General features: G+C 40.8%; 1 non-coding gene across 1 annotated transcript; it reads right to left on the bottom strand.

The window, feature by feature from the left end:
• Positions 1–240: 240 nt before the first annotated feature.
• Positions 241–312, bottom strand: Trnam-cau (transfer RNA methionine (anticodon CAU)). The gene has a single exon. It is a non-coding gene; the product is annotated as a tRNA-Met (tRNA).
• Between the last annotated feature and the right edge of the window lie 19,801 nt (positions 313–20,113).

Below are 20,113 nucleotides of genomic sequence, written 5' to 3' on the forward strand. Positions count from 1 at the left end.
CGTAAATCGGCGCATAATTCACCTGGGTGGGAGCGAGTCATTCTTGCAGACATTGTTGCTGTGATGTAATTTGATTGTCGTTCGTTAAACCTTTTTTCGCCGTCATTTTTTAAGGAGTAAATCAAGCGTCTTACCACATTATTCTTTTACCGTACGTGATGCTACCTACTGCACCAACGAGAATTGATGCTATAAAATAGTCTATTCATCATGATGTTGAAAAAAGTAATCACTTCGGATTAGCAGAGCGTAGTTTCGATCTACGGACCTCTGGGTTATGGGCCCAGCACGCTTCCACTGCGCCACTCTGCTTCACAGGGATAAATTGGTAGTTGTGAAATTTGAAGCTCTCTATAGGGTGACTTTGGGTACTTCCGACAGTTTTGTAGTCTTCGTCATGAATAATTTTTGTTACCCAAATATCCTGATAGCTAATCGTATTCTTCATTACACCCAGGGTGCAAAATTGTCACAATCATTGCCAGGAAACAGCTTGAATTTGATTATTTCTGCACTCAATATTCAAAACTAACATTTTCATTTCCGCTTTCCTTCTTCACACAGTCAGTCAATTTGGTTTTTTAGTGAATAAAATATTGCTATTTTCTATAGGCTAATTCGGATGACCCTAAATTGTAGAGGCGCTTGGTGAGATAAGGAGAAAATCGTTTGTTTACATAAAAAGTCAATTTTTTGTCGTTAAATTTTACTCATTTTTTGCTCTAGAAGTTGCTATTTTCCATTTGCAACAGCTTCTAAAATAATTATTCTCGATGCTTATGTCGACAGACACCAGATTGGCCAGCTAACAAAAATCCGGAAGATCGCCCGCCTGAGGCATAACAAGAGCTCCTCAAATTAATTACATAAATTATTCGTAAGTACCTACCGGATCTATGCGCATCTGAAAGAGAATTAAATGTTCTTTCCAAAAAGTGCTCGTTTGTTTCTCTACGATGCGGAACTCAATACGAAAAAGTGAAAAAGTGCACTTTGCCTATGCTGCGCATGGCACTTTCTGGAGGAGTCACTCTTTTCGTAGGGTTCTCATTCCTGCCACCAGATGCGGAGAGTTCGTTAGCTTCCGTCAGATTTGCCTATAGTAGTTTCTAACGAGTCTGGAATAACAAAGAGGAGAAACGTCAAAATTGGAACAGCCGATTTGCTGTCATCCCCATAGTTCCAATCGAGCAGGAGACCTGTCAAAACGACCAGGATTAGCCACTTTGGTATACTCGAGACACTTTAGTGGTTTCTGCTTTTAGTAGTGTGCGTGTACGTACACGCTGAATTACACAAACACCACATGAGTTACTGGTTGAAAATAGTAAACAAAGATCAGCTGTTCCCAGCAAAATCAAATGGGCATATTTTCAACCAGTAGATTTGCATTAGTGTTCATGACACCGCGCTGCAAAACCACTAAAGGCTTATTTTTCGGAAGCTAACGATCACTCTTTTCTCTGATGGCAGGTATAAGAACCCTATGAAACACGGAGAGAAATCGATGTAGTTTGGAACAAATAAAATCTTGGTTGTTTTTCAAACTAATAAAATGGTTGTTCAAAAATTGTATTTTATAATTTCAAAGTCACATTTTTTGTTGTAAGTGAATATGTCACTTGGTTGTTCCTACCTAAGTACATTATTAGGAAACAACCTTGTTTTTGGTTGTTATCAACTACGTTATCATCAAACTAAATTATTAGGTTATCATTTGCTTTGTTGATTTGTTTATCATTCCTGCCTTATGATTTTTGAGTGGCGCAGTAGTTTATCTTTGAGAAAAAGCTGCGAAGTATTTATTTATAATTTAAAAGATTACCGAATAATTAACGGATTATCCCGAAACATCAGGTGAGTAAAAATAAAATCTGTAATTGACAATAAAATAAGCTCTTATATCACATTTTTAGTTTACATTACAACCGGAGTTCTTTAATTCATCCCAGATTCATTTCCCGGAACTGGTAAGATAAATGAAAAACTTTACATTTTCGAAACCGGTGCAGTTATTAAGGACAAACGTCTTGAAATCCCGTTTCAACATTGCATCGAAACTTCAGACGCACAAATCTCAAGAAGCAAGCTTTAAACAACAATGTATTAAATTATTCTGTTCTTGCTCACTTGTAATTAGCTTAAAATAAAAAGCTCAGGTGCGCTGGTTTTGTTTACGAAGAGATTTGTGCCCTCGAAATCGTGAGTAAGTGCCAAAGTCGGCCATTGTGGCGGCCATTTTGGGATTCTAACAAGTCTGTCCTTAATCGTTGTTCGCTCTGCGACAGATCATAAAAAAGGACTATGGAAATTCTGACAATACGGATGGTTCCGGCTCTGCCCCAGGTGTGGATTGAAATTTGTCCGGGACTGACCCGAAAACGACCAGAACGGTCAATTTCCGCAGAAGTGATGCCTTCTGCGGATAAGTCAAGTTCAAAGTAATACGATTATATGTACCTCAATCCGTTTAATGATCAATAAATAACAGATAAACTTATTTTTATGATTGAAATTCAATAAACTAATTTATTTTGGAAAAAATAAGAAGAATAAGAAGGTGGAATAGCCGGTTGCTTTTTTCAAACTAGTATTTTTGTAACAAGAAACCAGTTTTTGGTTGCTCCAATATAATCTGATTTGGTTGTTTCAACCTAAAATCCAGATTCATTACACAGCTGCCAAAAGAAAGAATTAAAAAATTGGTTGTTTTTAACTAATGATTTGTATGTTGAGCTTAACTGCCATCGCCCGAAAATTTTAACCTCGTTCTTTAGTTTGTTGTAACCAAGGCGAATGCTTCAGTTACACTAATATTTTGTGTCTGAAATACTGGTTAAAATTACCTAAGACTTGGTTGTATTAACTAATGTTTTTTCTCCGTAAAAGAGTGACTCTGCCAAAATTTGCCATGGCGCAGCATAGGCAAGGTGAACTTTTTTCACTTTTCCGTATTGTGCGTTGCGCGAAAATTTTTGAGCGCAAGTGCTCGTATACCTCCGCCAGTACGGAAAATCGTGTTGGTGTTTTCGGCGCAGTATTCTTTGGCCCATTCGCGCACTTATTGTAAAAGACACCAGAACGATCAAACGTATAAGCGGAGATCTATTAGCGATTTTGCACCATTTTCGCTCTCTATTTTCTTGCAACGGATAATATCAAATTCCGCATCGTAGAGAAACAAACGAGCACTTTGTGAAAATAAAATTTAATTCACTTTCAGATGCGCTTAGATCCGGTAGGTACTTACGAATAATTTATGTTATTAAATTGAGGAGCTCTTGCTATGCCTCCGGTGGGAAATCTTCCGAATTTTATGTTTGCTGGCCAATCCGTCGGCATGGGCATCGAGAATGAGAGGAACAAAGCAACTTCTAAAGCAAAAAATGACTAAAATTTGACGACAAAAAATTTACTTTTTTATGTAAACAAATGATTTTCTTCTTATCTCACTCAGCGCCTCTACAATGGGGGACCATTCGAATTCGTCTATAGTCTATTCGAAAGAGCTCATTTTCCTAAGTATAACAAGATTTTATTGCGTTCCAATTCTTCATTACACCATCAAAGCTAGCCATGAAAATGTTTGACAATTCTCAGGTCATTTTGACAGACCACACGCACGAAAGAGACGGATTATATGTTCTACTTTATTGATCTTGTTGCCGTCCTGTAACCGTTTAGTTACAATTATCCCAATATTATTTTTAATTTGTGCATTTGATAAGGAACTGTAGTGTTTTTATAGATTGTGTTTCATGTTGGGTTTGTAGGATTAGATAGATATTGTATAGTTTGTGTTAAATGTATTAGATCAACGGGCTTAAAAGGGCAGAATAAATCAACTGTGGTAATAAGGAAAAAGGATTGAAAATGGATGGGTGGTGATATTCAACAAGGAAGGAAAATGAAGGGAGGATGGAACAAATGGAAAATGAATGGATTGGCTAGATTGAATTTTGGGGAGTCGGCCATTGATCAGAAGTAAATCGGCGTTTGTGCAAGACAGTTGAGCCAAGTTCAAATTGTGCCTATAGTGCCTAAAGTGCCGTGTGCAATCCTGAAGTGAACCACAGTGCGAGGCCAATAGTTCAGCCAGGACCTTTGTTTGGATTCTATAATCCTTAGATTGCCCCAGCCAACTGTGCACGTTCGGCCAAACCAACGATTTCGTTGGTATTGGTCTAACCGTCAAGGACCTCCTCTCAGGCTCCGTAACCGCCGTAGTGAGAGAAATCTCGGACCGTGAAGTCCTAAAAGTCCAGGAGAACCCTTCTCGGCGTGGCCAATACGGTCTCGTCCGTGGCCCGTCGATTGCGTCAACGAAGGGAACGCCGTAGACCCCCAGGCTACCTCCGTAGCCATCCGCCATTGCCTTTGACCCAATCAAGAGGCGCCGCCGCCATTCAGGTGCGCGAAGACCAAGCCACCAAGTCGCCATCTTCCGACTCACCACCGCCGAAGCAAACCTCACCTGCAGCAGCGAGCGCTCGCCAACGTCCAGCAACGCCCCGGTACGTACCAGAACAACTATCCTTACCACAAACTAGCCCATATTAGTAGCAATAGCCCAATAAAGTTCAAACACCCAACCTCAATATTAAATTCAATAAATCCCACATAGACTTTGTAAAACACTCTTTCAATCCACCAATCATTAAGAATTCCACAGTTTCAGCACCCGTTGTTCCGCGTAGCCCCTCCGAATTACCCAGTAGCATGCCGACCCTGTAGACCCAGCTCTAGGGGTCTCATGCTGCTGAGCTAGTTATCCGGGAGTCTTGGTTTAGCCACTGGGTCGATTGAGCAATTTGTAAGTCTCAGTTAGTCTCAATTGGCGACCAACGTTAAAGTCGTGAACGGTAATCGGAGGATCGATTAGTATTTAAAAAAAATCTTGAGATTTTTTTTAACTGGGCGACAGGTGAGTGTACAATCAATTACCTAGTTGATTGTACAGTCCGACACTTGAAAACCGCTAATCATAGTGCGTGAGTTGGTGGATTGAAGCGTGAAGACATTGGTCACATTCGGTTTCGGAAAAGTGCAGAAAAGAAGTAAAAGAGGCACGAGAGCAGTAAAAATTTGATTGATTTCGGAGACTAGGACAAATTTTGGAATTGACACTGGGGGCTAATCTAAAAGGACTTACACTAATACAATTACACTTTAACATCAAAGGTCCTGAATGAACTAAATTTCACAGTACAAAACAACACGAAAGATAGCACGCTTTATTGAATTATTTTTGAATTTCTTCTTCATCGTTTCTTATTTTCTAGCTTAAGTTTTGAATTTTATTGATTTTTCTTATGAATTTGAGTTTATTATCTAGGTTCTAAGTGTATATATTTTGAATTTTGAATTTTATTGAAGTTTTCTTGAATTGCTGTACATAATCTGTTTGCTTTAATCACGATGGACTCTAAATACGCCAGCCAATACCGTTCGATGAACGTGAACCATCTGCTTGATGACGAGCTGGAATACGAGCTTGTACTTCGCAAAGTAGAATATTCTAGTGGTGAATCTAGGGATATAAAACGTAGAAAATTACGAGGTGCAATGAAGGAGGAAAAAGATTCAAACAGATTCGTGTCGCGGAGTGTAATAGTTGAGGCTCGTGAATCGGAATCGCGTCAAGTCGAGGAGAAAATAGCAATGATTAGAGATTCCCTAGAAAACAGGAAGGCTAAGAAAGCAGAATTTCCACAGTTTGAAACGCGCCTGGTTCACTTGTACTTTCGGTTGCAACGGTTGAGGAAAGTGTTCAACACCGCCGGCTTAGAACAAATAGTTCTCGGGCTGTTGAACGAGTATTTTCCGCGGAGTAGTAGTAGCAAGGACCCAGAGGTTGTAGGAGAACCATCTGCAAGGAACTTACCAAAACAGAGTTCTCAAGAGCCTAATAGAGATGAAAACGAAGAAGAAGAAGAAGATTCAAACCCGCGAACTGAGGAAGAAAGAGAGGTAAGCGATGACGAGGTTTTCTCGGAAGATCTTGAGTTTACCATGCGAAATGTGAGAAGTAGGAGGTCCAGCACACCCAAGAGCCGCGAAAACCAGGTCGTCAATGCTGATGAACTGGTGGAGCGGATCATGCAGCGGGTGGACCAATTGATTACAACCAAATTAAGGGCGCTTAATTTAGGAGCTAGAACAGAACCATCTCGAGCTCATGAGAATGAGAAGAAACGGTCAAGTAGGCAGTTAGGGAAGAAGGATATGTCGCTACCATTAAAGGCTGAAAAGAAAAGGCAACTGAACATGACAGGTGAACAGAGAGGCGCGAAGATAGTGGTCAAGAAAAGGAACGAAGAAGCCAACTCAGATTCGTCTGACGTTTTAAGCGAAAAAGAAGCAGGAACCGATCAAGACTCAGAGATAGTAGATACAGATACAGATAGGGAGGAAGTTGAGCGCAACCAGAGATTGAAGCGAAGGCCTAGGCCAGTCTGTGACTGGAAGTTGAAATACGACGGAAGGGACGACGGAAGAGGGTTGAACAAGTTCATATCAGAAGTGGAGTTCATGGCTGAGGCGGAGAACATTAGTAAGCGGACACTATTCAGCGAGGCGATCCACTTGTTTTCCGGCGATGCGAGGTCCTGGTACATAGAAGGAAGGAGGAATCGCGAGTTCCGAAATTGGACCGAGCTGGTAGCTGAGTTGAAGCTGGAATATCAACCGCCGGACATGGACTACCACTATGAACAGCAAGCAGCGGCTAGGAGACAGAAAAGAGGAGAGAAGTTTCAAGACTACTACAACGCCATCAAGGAGATTTTTGAGCAGATGGCCGTCCCGCCGACGGAACATAGGAAGTTTGATATCATTTTCCGGAATCTCCGTTCGGACTATAAAAACTCCTTGTTAGTCAAAGGGGTCCGAACGTTGAGGATGTTGAAAGTGTGGGGGCGTAAGCTGGACTCTGCAAACTGGTTTTTGTACCGCAAATCAGAAGGTGATCAGGGTACCAGATCGTCGCAGATCCACGAGATCAGCAGGAGTCCAGTACAACGTAGACAACAGCCACCGCGAAATGACTGGAAGGATACGGGGTTCAAGGGTAGATCAGAGTGGCGAAATCAAACTGCTGGTGCGTATCAGGGTCCGAGGAACGATAACCGAGGTCCCAGAAAATCAATGCCGGAGCAACGTAAAACTGATCAACAAAAGTCGAACAAGAAACCGTCGGATGTGGACCCTGGGGAAGGTTGCAGCAAAGAGCTTCTGCAAAAGAGAGTCGAAGCTTATCGGATTCCGGAGAGGACGGTTTGCTTCAACTGCCGGGGTAACTATCATCATTCTAGCGCCTGCTTGAAGCCCAAGGAAATTTTCTGTTCCACCTGTGGATTTCAAGGTTTCAGAAAACCGGATTGTCCGTTTTGTGCAAAAAACGAGAAGCAGTCGATGTGAGGGGTCGTCGATGCAGTTATAAAAAGCCTCTAACTAGGTTCGTTTCTTCTACTCAGGAGGTCGGAGAGCTCATAGTGCAGGTCGACGGGGACAATCGCCCTTTTGCTAAAGTAGATGTCATGGGGATTCAGGTAATTGGATTATTGGATTGCGGAGCGCAGATGACGGTTTTGGGGTTTGGGTGCATGAAGCTGCTGAGAGATTTGAAGCTGAAGCTGCAGCCAACCGGTTTAAAACTGGTCACTGCTGGAGGATCGCCAATGGAAGTTACCGGATTTGTGAATTTGCCTATGACGTTTAATGGCAAAACTAAGATTGTTACAGCCGTCGTTGCTCCATCGCTCAATCGTCGTCTCATTCTGGGAATGAATTTTTGGAAACTTTTCAACATAGAACCCACCGTAAACCAGGACGAATGTTTGATTGATGAGATAGGAGCTGAACCGGAAGAAGAGAAACGTTTGACTGCTGAGGAGGAGCGGCTGTTAGGAGAGGTTAAACAGGAGTTTAAGGTCTTCGATGAAGGTACAAAGTTGGAAGTTACGCCTTTGATAACACATAAGATTGAATTTGAAGAACAGTTTAAGAATGCAGGACCAATTCGGTTGAATCCGTATCCATGGTCCCCGGAAATCCAGAAAAGCGTCAATGAGGAGCTGGATAAATGGATTGCTTCGGGCGTTGTGGAACGTTCCAACAGCGACTGGGCCTTGTTGATTGTTCCAGTAACTAAGAAAGGTGAGTCGAATGCTGAAGGACGTGTTAAAGTGAGGATGTGTTTAGATGCACGCAAACTGAATGAAAGAACCCGGAGGGATGCTTATCCTCTCCCACACCAGGACCGCATTTTAGGCAGATTGGGAGCATCAAGATATTTGTCGACGATAGATTTATCCAAGGCTTTCTGGCAAATCCCGTTAGATGTTAAATCTCGGAAGTATACGGCATTTCGGATATTTGGAAGGGGACTGTTCCAATTTACCAGACTCCCATTTGGACTGGTCAATAGTCCGGCGACACTTTCGCGCTTGATGGACCAGGTGCTGGGGTATGGTGAGCTGGAACCAAACGTGTTTGTTTACCTTGACGACATCGTCATTGTAAGCAACACGTTTGAGGAACATCTCCGGAGCTTGAAGGAAGTAGCTAGAAGGCTTAGGGCTGCCAATCTCTCGATTAACATGGAAAAATCGAAGTTTTGTGTGTCAGAACTTCCATATTTGGGATTCGTGCTGTCAAAACAGGGGATTCGACCGAATCCTGATAAAATCGAGGCGATAGTCAACTTTGAGAGGCCCACATCGGTGAGATCGCTGAGGCGTTTCTTAGGCATGGTGAATTATTACCGGCGTTTTATTTCAGAATTTAGCGAAATAACAGCCCCTCTCACTAATTTGCTGAGAGGAAAGCCAAAAATTGTTCAATGGAATGACGAAGCTGAAAATGCTTTCGTCATTCTTAAAGAAAAGCTAATTACGGCGCCAATACTAGCTTGTCCAGACTTCGGAAGACCATTTACGATCCAGACCGATGCCAGCGATACCGCAATAGCCGGAATTCTCACACAGGAGGTGGAGGGGAAGGAACATGTGGTTGCTTACTTTTCTCGTAAGCTCACTTCATCGCAACGTTCCTGGAAAGCTGCGGAAAAGGAAGGAGTGGCCGCTTTGGAATCCATAGAGAAGTTTAGACCTTACGTGGAGGGAGCACGGTTCACATTAATTACGGATTCATCTGCTCTCTCATTTATAATGAACTCGAAGTGGAAACCGTCATCCAAGCTAAGCCGCTGGAGCATGTTGCTTCAGCAATACGACATGCTGGTGAAACACCGGAAAGGGTCCGAAAACGTGGTTCCGGATGCACTTTCCCGTGCAGTTGAAGCGATTGACCTGAGCAAGGATGACTGGTACTCTTCGGTATACAAGAAGGTGTTGGAATGTCCAGACGATTTCTCCGATTTCAAAATAGAACAGGATAAGCTGTATAAATTGGTTTCGTCGCCCACGGATGCAATGGACTACCGTTTCGAGTGGAAGCTGTGCTTGCCCGATGATTTGCGCCAGGATATTTTAAAGCAGGAGCATGATAAAACATTGCACCCGGGTTACGAAAAGACGATTCATCGATTAAAAATGCGATATTACTGGCCAAAAATGGCCCTTCATACTAAGAAATATGTCCAATCATGTAGCGTATGCAGACAATGTAAACCCTCGACTGTGTCAACAGCACCGGCCATGGGGAATCAGAGGCTGACCAGCAAACCTTTTCAAATTTTAGCACTTGATTTTATTCAGAATCTTCCTAGGAGTCGTAGCGGAAAAAGCCATTTGCTAGTATTGATGGACTTGTTTTCCAAATGGACCTTGCTAATACCCGTGAGGAAGATTGAGAGCAAACAAGTGTGCCAAATTGTGGAGGATTGCTGGTTCAGACGCTTCGGTACTCCGGAGGTCGTTATCTCGGATAATGCCACTACTTTCGTAGGTAAAGAGTTTCAGGCACTGCTGACTCGTCGAGGAATCCAACATTGGCCGAATTCGCGCCACCATAGCCAGGCGAATCCGGTCGAAAGAACTAATAGGACGATCAACGCCTGTCTACGGACCTACATGGAGAAAGATCAACGGTTGTGGGACACAAAAATCGCGGAAGTAGAAGAGCTGGTAAACACGACCATCCATGCCTCAACTGGTCTCTCGCCTTATCGAATTCTCTATGGTCACGAGAAAATCACCAAGGGCGATGAACATAGGTTGGAGAGAGAAGATCGAGAGATCTCAGTTGAGGAACGAGATGATGTACGACGAAAATTAAATGAGAAAATCTTCAAAATCGTTGAAGAAAATTTGAAGAAAAGTCACGAGAAAAGCCGGAACACGTACAATTTGAGGCATAGGAAGTTTTGTCCGACTTACCAGGTTGGACAGAAGGTTTATAAGCGGAACTTTAAACCATCATCTGCTGCTGAACGGTACAATGCTAAATACGGGCCAGTATATACCCCCTGCGTGATCGTCGCCAAGCGCGGGTCCAGCTCGTATGAGGTAGCTGACGGTTCCGGAAAGGTCCTCGGGGTATTCTCCGCTGCGGATCTTCGTCCAGGAGAGGATGTTAGGACCTAAAATGATAATATCTCCAATTAAACTGTTCGATAAAGCTTGAGCATAGTGTTTACGAATCCAATATGTTGCGCTCTCTTCATCGAACGGTTGTAAACAACAGAGGTCATCGACCGACAAAGTTCGCTGAACTCGCCATGGGGTTGAACGTTCGCTCTTCTGCATCGCCGTGCTCTCGCTAATACCATCAGATGTCGTGAGAGATAGTAGAGGAACTCATGAGAGTGTTGATCCGTCGTGAGAGATATCACTCTGAGAACCCCAATGAGTTGAGTCGCCTCTACAGGCCCAACAATCGATCGGTTCGCTCAATCTCTGCAGATGTAGAAAATCAAATGCAATAAAATTAGATCAAAAGTATAATAATGACGTCATAGAAGAGTTAGTAATTAGGGATAGATGAAGAAGGAAGAAAAATTGTTCTTTTGAATAGGCGCCATTCAAAAGAACCGTGCTAGCACGTAAAGATGGAGAATGCTTTCCTGAAAAGGAGAGATAATAGTTAGAGATATTGTTTTGCATGTTGTATATAGTTGTTTTCCGTATTCGTAGTTTTTTTTTGTAGTATTCGGTACGATTTAATTTGTCACTGCAATTAAAACGTGATCGCGAGCAAGAGAACTGAGCACGTACCTTAACAATAGGCATAGCTACCACACGGTTGCAAATAGCATGAAGAATTTTGGGCTCGTTCCCAGTATTGTTCCGCCATGATCAGGACGGCCGCCTGATCGAATCATGCTGGGAATCATCCTCATAAATTTTACCACCTCATAGACCAATTTTAATTCGTTGTATGTCCGATTCACCATTATTTTAATTTGTTTTAGCGTCATTGATTTTCAAATAGTTTGTAGTTTAGTTGGCAATTAATTTTGTTTGTTGAAATACTGTCCTATTCGTGTTAAGTCGTACAGCGTGTTTAGTCAACTAATCAACCTTCTCTATTTCATTACCTACAGTTGGTAGGTCGGGATGAACTTGAGTAACGGATGAAGTAGAAAGATCGTTTAACCATAAAGTGTTCGTGCTTATCTACATGCATACCAACAGGATAATTTCACACGTGCGTAATTATGGCAAATTCTTTAGGGGAATTTGACCTTTAGTTGCCAGCCGATTTTAAAATGTTGTGTTATGTCCAAGTAAATTTTAATCAATTTTATACTGCTTCGCGATTCGTACAAAAATAAAATAAAAAAAGAAAATAGTGACATTTGTCTTTGTGTTTCAGTTTACTAGTTAATGTATTATGTAGGTAAAAATAAATAAATAATTGAAGTACTTCAATTATTTACCGTGGCGGGAGGATAGTGTAACCGTTTAGTTACAATTATCCCAATATTATTTTTAATTTGTGCATTTGATAAGGAACTGTAGTGTTTTTATAGATTGTGTTTCATGTTGGGTTTGTAGGATTAGATAGATATTGTATAGTTTGTGTTAAATGTATTAGATCAACGGGCTTAAAAGGGCAGAATAAATCAACTGTGGTAATAAGGAAAAAGGATTGAAAATGGATGGGTGGTGATATTCAACAAGGAAGGAAAATGAAGGGAGGATGGAACAAATGGAAAATGAATGGATTGGCTAGATTGAATTTTGGGGAGTCGGCCATTGATCAGAAGTAAATCGGCGTTTGTGCAAGACAGTTGAGCCAAGTTCAAATTGTGCCTATAGTGCCTAAAGTGCCGTGTGCAATCCTGAAGTGAACCACAGTGCGAGGCCAATAGTTCAGCCAGGACCTTTGTTTGGATTCTATAATCCTTAGATTGCCCCAGCCAACTGTGCACGTTCGGCCAAACCAACGATTTCGTTGGTATTGGTCTAACCGTCAAGGACCTCCTCTCAGGCTCCGTAACCGCCGTAGTGAGAGAAATCTCGGACCGTGAAGTCCTAAAAGTCCAGGAGAACCCTTCTCGGCGTGGCCAATACGGTCTCGTCCGTGGCCCGTCGATTGCGTCAACGAAGGGAACGCCGTAGACCCCCAGGCTACCTCCGTAGCCATCCGCCATTGCCTTTGACCCAATCAAGAGGCGCCGCCGCCATTCAGGTGCGCGAAGACCAAGCCACCAAGTCGCCATCTTCCGACTCACCACCGCCGAAGCAAACCTCACCTGCAGCAGCGAGCGCTCGCCAACGTCCAGCAACGCCCCGGTACGTACCAGAACAACTATCCTTACCACAAACTAGCCCATATTAGTAGCAATAGCCCAATAAAGTTCAAACACCCAACCTCAATATTAAATTCAATAAATCCCACATAGACTTTGTAAAACACTCTTTCAATCCACCAATCATTAAGAATTCCACAGTTTCAGCACCCGTTGTTCCGCGTAGCCCCTCCGAATTACCCAGTAGCATGCCGACCCTGTAGACCCAGCTCTAGGGGTCTCATGCTGCTGAGCTAGTTATCCGGGAGTCTTGGTTTAGCCACTGGGTCGATTCCCAAGCAACACACATGTTATATATTAGTTACGACAGCGCAAGTTTTGGTTGTATATAAGTTTATTTTACGTTATTCCAACACAATGTTAGAATTACGTAAAATTAACTTGTATACAACCAAAACTTGCGCTGTCGTAACTCTTATATAACATGTGTGTTGCTTGGGTTGAGCAATTTGTAAGTCTCAGTTAGTCTCAGTCCTTTTCATGCTCATGTTACATCTGTCAAAATGGACCTGTGAATTGTCAGTCATTTTGAGGTTAGGTTCGTTCGTGTAATAAAGCATTATGATGCTTTGATGGTTAAATGAACAAAACCGTTTTAATTTCCGTTAATGTAATGGCAGTTCAAGCGATAAAATAACAGCTCGCCCCGAACAAAAAATGTTGCCATACAAACTTTAAATGCATTTTAAAAATAGTTCCCGGGCACAAAAAATGATGAAATTTTGGATTTCGATTAATTTTTGGACGGAGATTCGGATTATTAGATAATCTGGATACCCCTAAAGAACCCAATTCTTCATTACACCAACAAAGCTAGCCATGAAAATGTTTTGACACTTTTCAGGTCATTTTGACAGAAAACACACATACATTCAAGTTTTTTACGCGGCCCGTCCTGAAAACCCCGTTATTTCAAAAATCGTCGTAAAAAAACACCGCATTATTTCAAAAACCTTCGTAAAAAAATCCACGTTTTTTCTTTAAACACGCGTAAAATAGTCAGGACCACATCTAACGTGACTTGACTTTTTTTACGACGTTTTTTAAAATAACACGGTTTTTTTACGCGGTGTTTTTTTTACGCGGGACCATTACCGTCGTAAAAAAAACTTCAGTGTATAAGAAAAAGAAAGATAATATCGTCGGTTTCCTGCAATAAAGGCACAACTCAAAATTTGTCATTTTCGAGACTTTGATGGCAAATGTTGAAAAACTATTGTGGATTTAGCACCAAATTGGTGTCGGAAGTAACTTCATTGACTACCGCTGCCTTTCTTATGCGTTAAACATAACGTCGGAAGTAGTGCGCTGTATAGTGAATCTGATTCTCTATACAGCGCACTACTTCCGACGTTATGTTTAACGTATAGGAAAGGCAGCGGAAGTCAATGAAGTTACTTCCGACACCAATTTAGTGCTAAATCCACAATATGCAAACTTTTATCTCGCAAATACTCGTTCCAAAATTCATTGAAAAACGCGAGGTTTTGGCAATTTAACCAATTTTCCGCAATAAAGGCACAACTCAAAATCAGTCAATTTTTCCAAAAGTGATCCAAAGTTCATGAAAAAGATATTCCTCCAGTCCCTCTCCATGATACAACAATCACAATTCGTTTAGTTTTGTCAAATGTTGAGTGAAATAAATGAACTTCCCGAATAAAAAATATATTAGAAAAACAGAGGATTCCAATGTAACAGAACCATTGAACACCATGCTTTCACAATAGAATTCAATGGTAAAATAACAATACAAAAACAATAGAACCAAACGTTTCTAACAATAGAACCAATTGTGAATGAGCATTTCACATTGAATTGCATAGGTAGTTAAGTATCGTAACAATACAAAAAATATACTAGTTTTTTCACAAAACAGAAGATTCTAATGTAAATGAATTGTTGGTAATACCGATATGTGGTATCAAATGTACAGAAGCTTTATGTATTTGTACTGTTTTGAACAGTTAAATAAGCCGAGAGCATGCTGTTTTAAACTGTGTTTTTACATTAGATTCAATGGTTTGGGGATGGTTTTCTAATGTAATACAGAAGACTCTTATGTTTTTGAAATGTTTGAAACAGTGAAATGCTCAGTAAACGTATTGTTTTGGGTAGTGATTTTATTTCTGGATCCACATTTGATTCAATTGTTTTGGAATTGTTTTCTATTGTGAAGCAGAACATACTGTTTGTACTGTTTTGACATTGAATTCAATTGTTTGGGTATTATTTTCTATTGTGAAACAGAAGATTCTTATGTTTTCGAATTGTCCGAGCAGAAGGGAATAGCAACAGCATAAAAAATGTGTTATTTTGGAAAAAATAACTGAGTAACGGAAAGAGTTATTTTCATGTTATTTACATAACATATCCTGTTATAAACTTGTCTGTCATAAGCGGCAAAATAACAAATATTATAACAAAAAATGTTCCTGGAAGACCTGTTTAATAACATGTTTTGTTAGTTTCAAAAACAACTTAATAACAGCGAATTTTTAAAATATTTCAATAACAAATTTTGATATGAATAAGATATTGATAACAATCTGAAAACAAAATTTGCTTTTTTCTGTTGCGGATAGGAACGTCACCAAAGTCCCATACAAATTCAATGGGATACGCAACAAAAGGATCTATTGTTAAATGTTTAATCCATAATTGAGACGCCATTGTTGTCGCAAGCGATTTCTTATCGAAAACAGAGAGAAACAATAGTTTTCGTTTATTTTCCAAACAACTTAAGATGAACAACTAGGGTAAAAGGGTATAATGCGCCCCACCGGGGCAAAACGTCCCCCTTAATTTTCTAGCGATTCAAGCGCTTTTCGCATGAGTGATCGATTAGAAATCTTGAATATTGAAGAATAATTGCCATCAAGCTGATCCATTAGTTAATTGGTACAGAAAAGCAACAAAAATATCAAAAAGTCTGAAATCGAGGCTTTTGGCGTAATATTTTACCTCTTGGAAACTGACTTCATTGTAAGCGAAGCTAGCTCTGTTCGCTTGTGTTATTTTACAACTTTTATGCAGTTAAACACTTGTTAAAAGACCCTCCTAGGATAAGCATGTAGTGGAATTATTCCCTGGGACAGTTTTATCACGGGGCTGGACGTTTTTCTTTTGGTAGGACGTATTGGCTTTCAATTGTGATACAGAGCACTCTGATCTATACTGTTCCAACATCAAATTCAATTGTGATCTATTTGCACTTGATTCAGTGGTTTGAGAATTGTCTTCTGTGATGTAGATCATGCAGTTTTGATACATTAAATTCAATGATATAGGAATGGTTTTCTATTATGATATCGAACATTGTGGCGCTTTCGAATAGTTAAATTTACAAGAGTATTAACATTTTCAAATGGTTTCTCTTGTTTACTGAATGCTGCTTGAACCGTATTTTTCCATTTGTACTTTTGCTTTTGTTACTAACTGCTAATAAAAAAACAAAACTGAACTATATTTATGCATTTAGACCAGGAGCTTGTATATATTAAGCTTCATTTTATGTCAGGTTTTTATTACGCGGGGGATACGTACCGCGTAAAAAAAAAAACTCAGTTCAAAATTCAAAAAACCTCGTAAAAAAAGTCTCACCACTTCTCGACGAATCCTGCAAAAATAAGACGATGATTTTTTTTTTTGTATGGAGTTTTCATTTATGCGGCCGCGTAAATGAAAACCGCGTAAAAAAGACCTGACTGTACATAGCTTGAACAGTTATAAAATATTTGGATCACTCATGTTGTAAACCGAGTAATGTTTATTTGCATTGATGGTTGAAGCCCCACAGCCAGATAACTGGGTTTACCAAACTTAGCATTATATGTGGTAACACTATAAGCGGCATGATGGAACCGTACCGAGCGCGCTAAGTGTTATTAGTCCACTGATGTAGTTGCATATAGTGTAACCATAGATATGTGCAGTTAGTCTAAGCTAAGCTAAGCACTGATGTAGTTGCATGTAGTGGGTGATGGATTAGGTACAAAAGTAACACTACAGCGTGCTTAATTATTATTGTAGCAGTTAAAAATACTCGATATACAAAAGCTTGAACCTATATTAGAAAATCGTTCAAATGCAAAAGATGATGAACGGCTCTAGCTTCGTGAAAGATTGACCAATCGAGCCCAAATTGGTACAAATGATACACATATAATAGGTTGACAAACAGTCAAAATTTGAGAAGTTTTGATGCACTCTGTGAAAAGTTACAGCATGTAGAACTTTTTTGTGAGAGAAATAAAGTTGCCTATCCCAAACATTTTGGCCACCCCCATGTAGGTGAATATTTAAACTAATTAACAACATCTTCATAACCCCTCCCTTATTTAGCCTCAGGAGAGACTAAAGAAGGGCAGCTGATTGTCTCGGAGAAACACAAGGTCCACTGCACCATTGCTCCGGTTAGTGCAGTAAGGAAAAATACTGTGGAGGGCGGTTAGGTTTATCAGACCCCCCTCCCCCCACCTAGCCATTAATTCCTATGCACGGTAAACATATAGCCGCATCACACCATGAATTAGGCGTCACGTGTTTAGTGGACTCTTACCACCGGAACAGGCGGTCCGTACTGTGTTATTCTTAGCCAGTGGAGACAACCGCTACCGACACTACAAAGCTATCTAGGCTGATCGAGAAAAGAAGTTGATATTGATGATCAACTTCATACGGGCTCAAACAGCCGAGAAGCCCAATCCTCTATCATCAAAAATAAATTGTATTGATTCCTGATAAGCGTTTATTTTGACGTGCTAGTCCCGAAGAATTCACACAAGATAGATGTTTGTATTTGCAATTAAAAGTATGATTCTTAAGATTCTCCAATAAGGGTAGAAATTTATTTCATCATATGCGCTAATTCCCGTCATATCAGACGGAAGATAGCCAATGATTACAAATATTCCAACTTACCTTTGCCAATGGCTCTGTCTTGACTAGTTCTTTTACGATATTTATTTTTTGCATGATATGGAAGCTAATTTATGAACTAGTAATTGATATAAAATGGACCATGAGGCGTTAGGCGAGGTGCAAAAAAAGTCGATCGTTATTGGTCGGTGCTTACATAGACGGAAATTAGATGAAACCCCCAAAACAACAAACAATGAAGATGAAACATTATGATAATTGAACGGTGATTAAACGTACTATAGTATCATTCGAATTAATGTAACAACCATAATCGGATTAGAATGGCTATGGAAAAACAGTGCAAAGGTCTATCGAAATCTAATAATAGTAAAGAAATGATAGTTATGTAACAGAATACGACAATAAAATACCTACTGTCGTAATTCGTTTTACATACTTGGTATCAACCACTTTACGCCCACCTCGGCTGCCTTACATCCGATTGAGCTAATTTTTTGTTTATACATGGAGTATATTATAAGCTAAGCATTCTTCAAAAATAAACTAAATTGGTTGAACGACAAAATAAAAATTACGGTGGGCGTAAAGTGGATGGTTCCGTCTAAAACGAATTTCAACTATACAATGAAAGTAAAATTGTCGGGGCCCGTGGCGTAGTTGGTCACACGTTCGCTTCATATGCGGATGGTCATGGGTTTGATTCCCAGCCCCGGCACTTGCAATTTTTCGTCAGATGCTCTTCTCCCGAGAGCGACTGACACTGACCCTCTTCTGAGCCCCATGGCTCAAACGGACCCGGATACCTGGACATCGGCGAACTGCTACTCATAATGGACCCCCAATCGGACCGGAACGGAATCATCATCTTTGTGCTCATCATTCTACCATAGAGTAGAAAAGTGAAAGCAGCAGAAAGGCAACCAGTTTAATATTGTAGAATAGAATAGAATACATCTAGGCGCTGTACAAAATGTAAGTGCAGCTGTCAAATGAAATCGCTCACGTAGTGCCCTGGTGGACAATAGAGCTGTAAATTAGGTTAAGTGATCAAGAATAAAAATGAAAGTAAAGGAACAAAGCATGTTCAAACTTCAATACTGTACAGTGTACAATGTACATACACACCCTAACTATCGCAAATCGTTACATCGCCTATCCCGCAAGCGAACGGCCAAAGCTGAACAATCAACACTCCTGCAAATGTTATTGCAATTTATGTGAATATTATGTTTATCTCACGGTTGCTGCTTCTGTTTTGATCACACATGCCGTTTCTATTTTCTAACGAACATAACCGCGCCCCATCACCGCTATCCCATTTCCGCTTGAATGGCGATCAGAAACATGCAGGGATCTGACGGTATGCATAGGGAGCTAATTGATTACCATAATAAAACCATTTTGAGTGAATTGTTATTTTCACGGTAAATATCTGCCAATTCGCTCGCGCCCCCGGTACCCATACATCCACCCACATTTGTGCAAGGATCCTGATGTGGACGAGGAATTTCCACATTTTCGTATGATAATTTCCACTCCATCCCGACGTAGTCGTCGGTCCGACAGGGGAAAAAACGCATCTCCGCCAATTTCGGCAGCATTCCGGAAGCTTCCGGACGAAAAGTGGATTACGGTATTTAGCATATGGTCCCACGGGGGACCATGTTTTTGACAGCTTTTCGCATCAAATGGTCGCCCGGTTGTATAATGTATATGGATGGTTATAACGAGAAAGCTGAACTCGGCGTCTGGCGTGGTTTCCGCGTCATCATGATACAACATCGGGACGGATGCAAAAACGTTTTTGGCTTAGATATCGATCTGAGAGATATTTGCAGTTTAGTCGTTGTTGTTGCCGGAAATGAAGCCATTTGTTTTCGGTTTCCGGTGTGGAATATAAGGTTAATAGTGCTGGATAAGGGCCCATATAGCCGAGGCGGTAAACGCACGGGTATTCAGCATGACCATGCTGAGGGTGACGGGTTCGATTCCCGGTCGGTCCAGGATCTTTTCGTAAAGGAAATTTCCTTGACTTCCTTGGGCATAGAGTATCTTCGTGCCTGCCACACGATATACACATGCAAAATGGTCATTGGCAGAGGAAGCTCTCAGTTAAAAACTGTGGAAGTGCTCATAGAACACTAAGCTGAGAAGCAGGCTTTGTCCCAGTGAGGACGTTACGCCAAGAAGAGGAGAGGAGTGCTGGATATTGCAGACTACCCAACCAACATTTTCAGCGCTATAAGCTTCAGTCATTTGCTTTCTGTTGTGTAACAATCGAATTGAAGCAGTCAATGCTGAATAAAAGGGAAGCTAGTCAAATATAAACCATAAGCTAATACCTGCAACACAAGCACCAAACAGCTACCAAACTCGGTTTTCTGAAATCAATCACTTCTCACTGGGCTGCCTTTATGGCACTATGTTCCAACTCCGGGAGATTCCCCAGAAGATGTGAAAACTTGAACAAATCGAATAGGAGTCCCCATTAACAAAACAGCTGGTACTATA

Source organism: Aedes albopictus, chromosome 3, assembly GCF_035046485.1.
Source record: "Aedes albopictus strain Foshan chromosome 3, AalbF5, whole genome shotgun sequence".
NCBI classification, from domain to species: domain Eukaryota; kingdom Metazoa; phylum Arthropoda; class Insecta; order Diptera; family Culicidae; genus Aedes; species Aedes albopictus.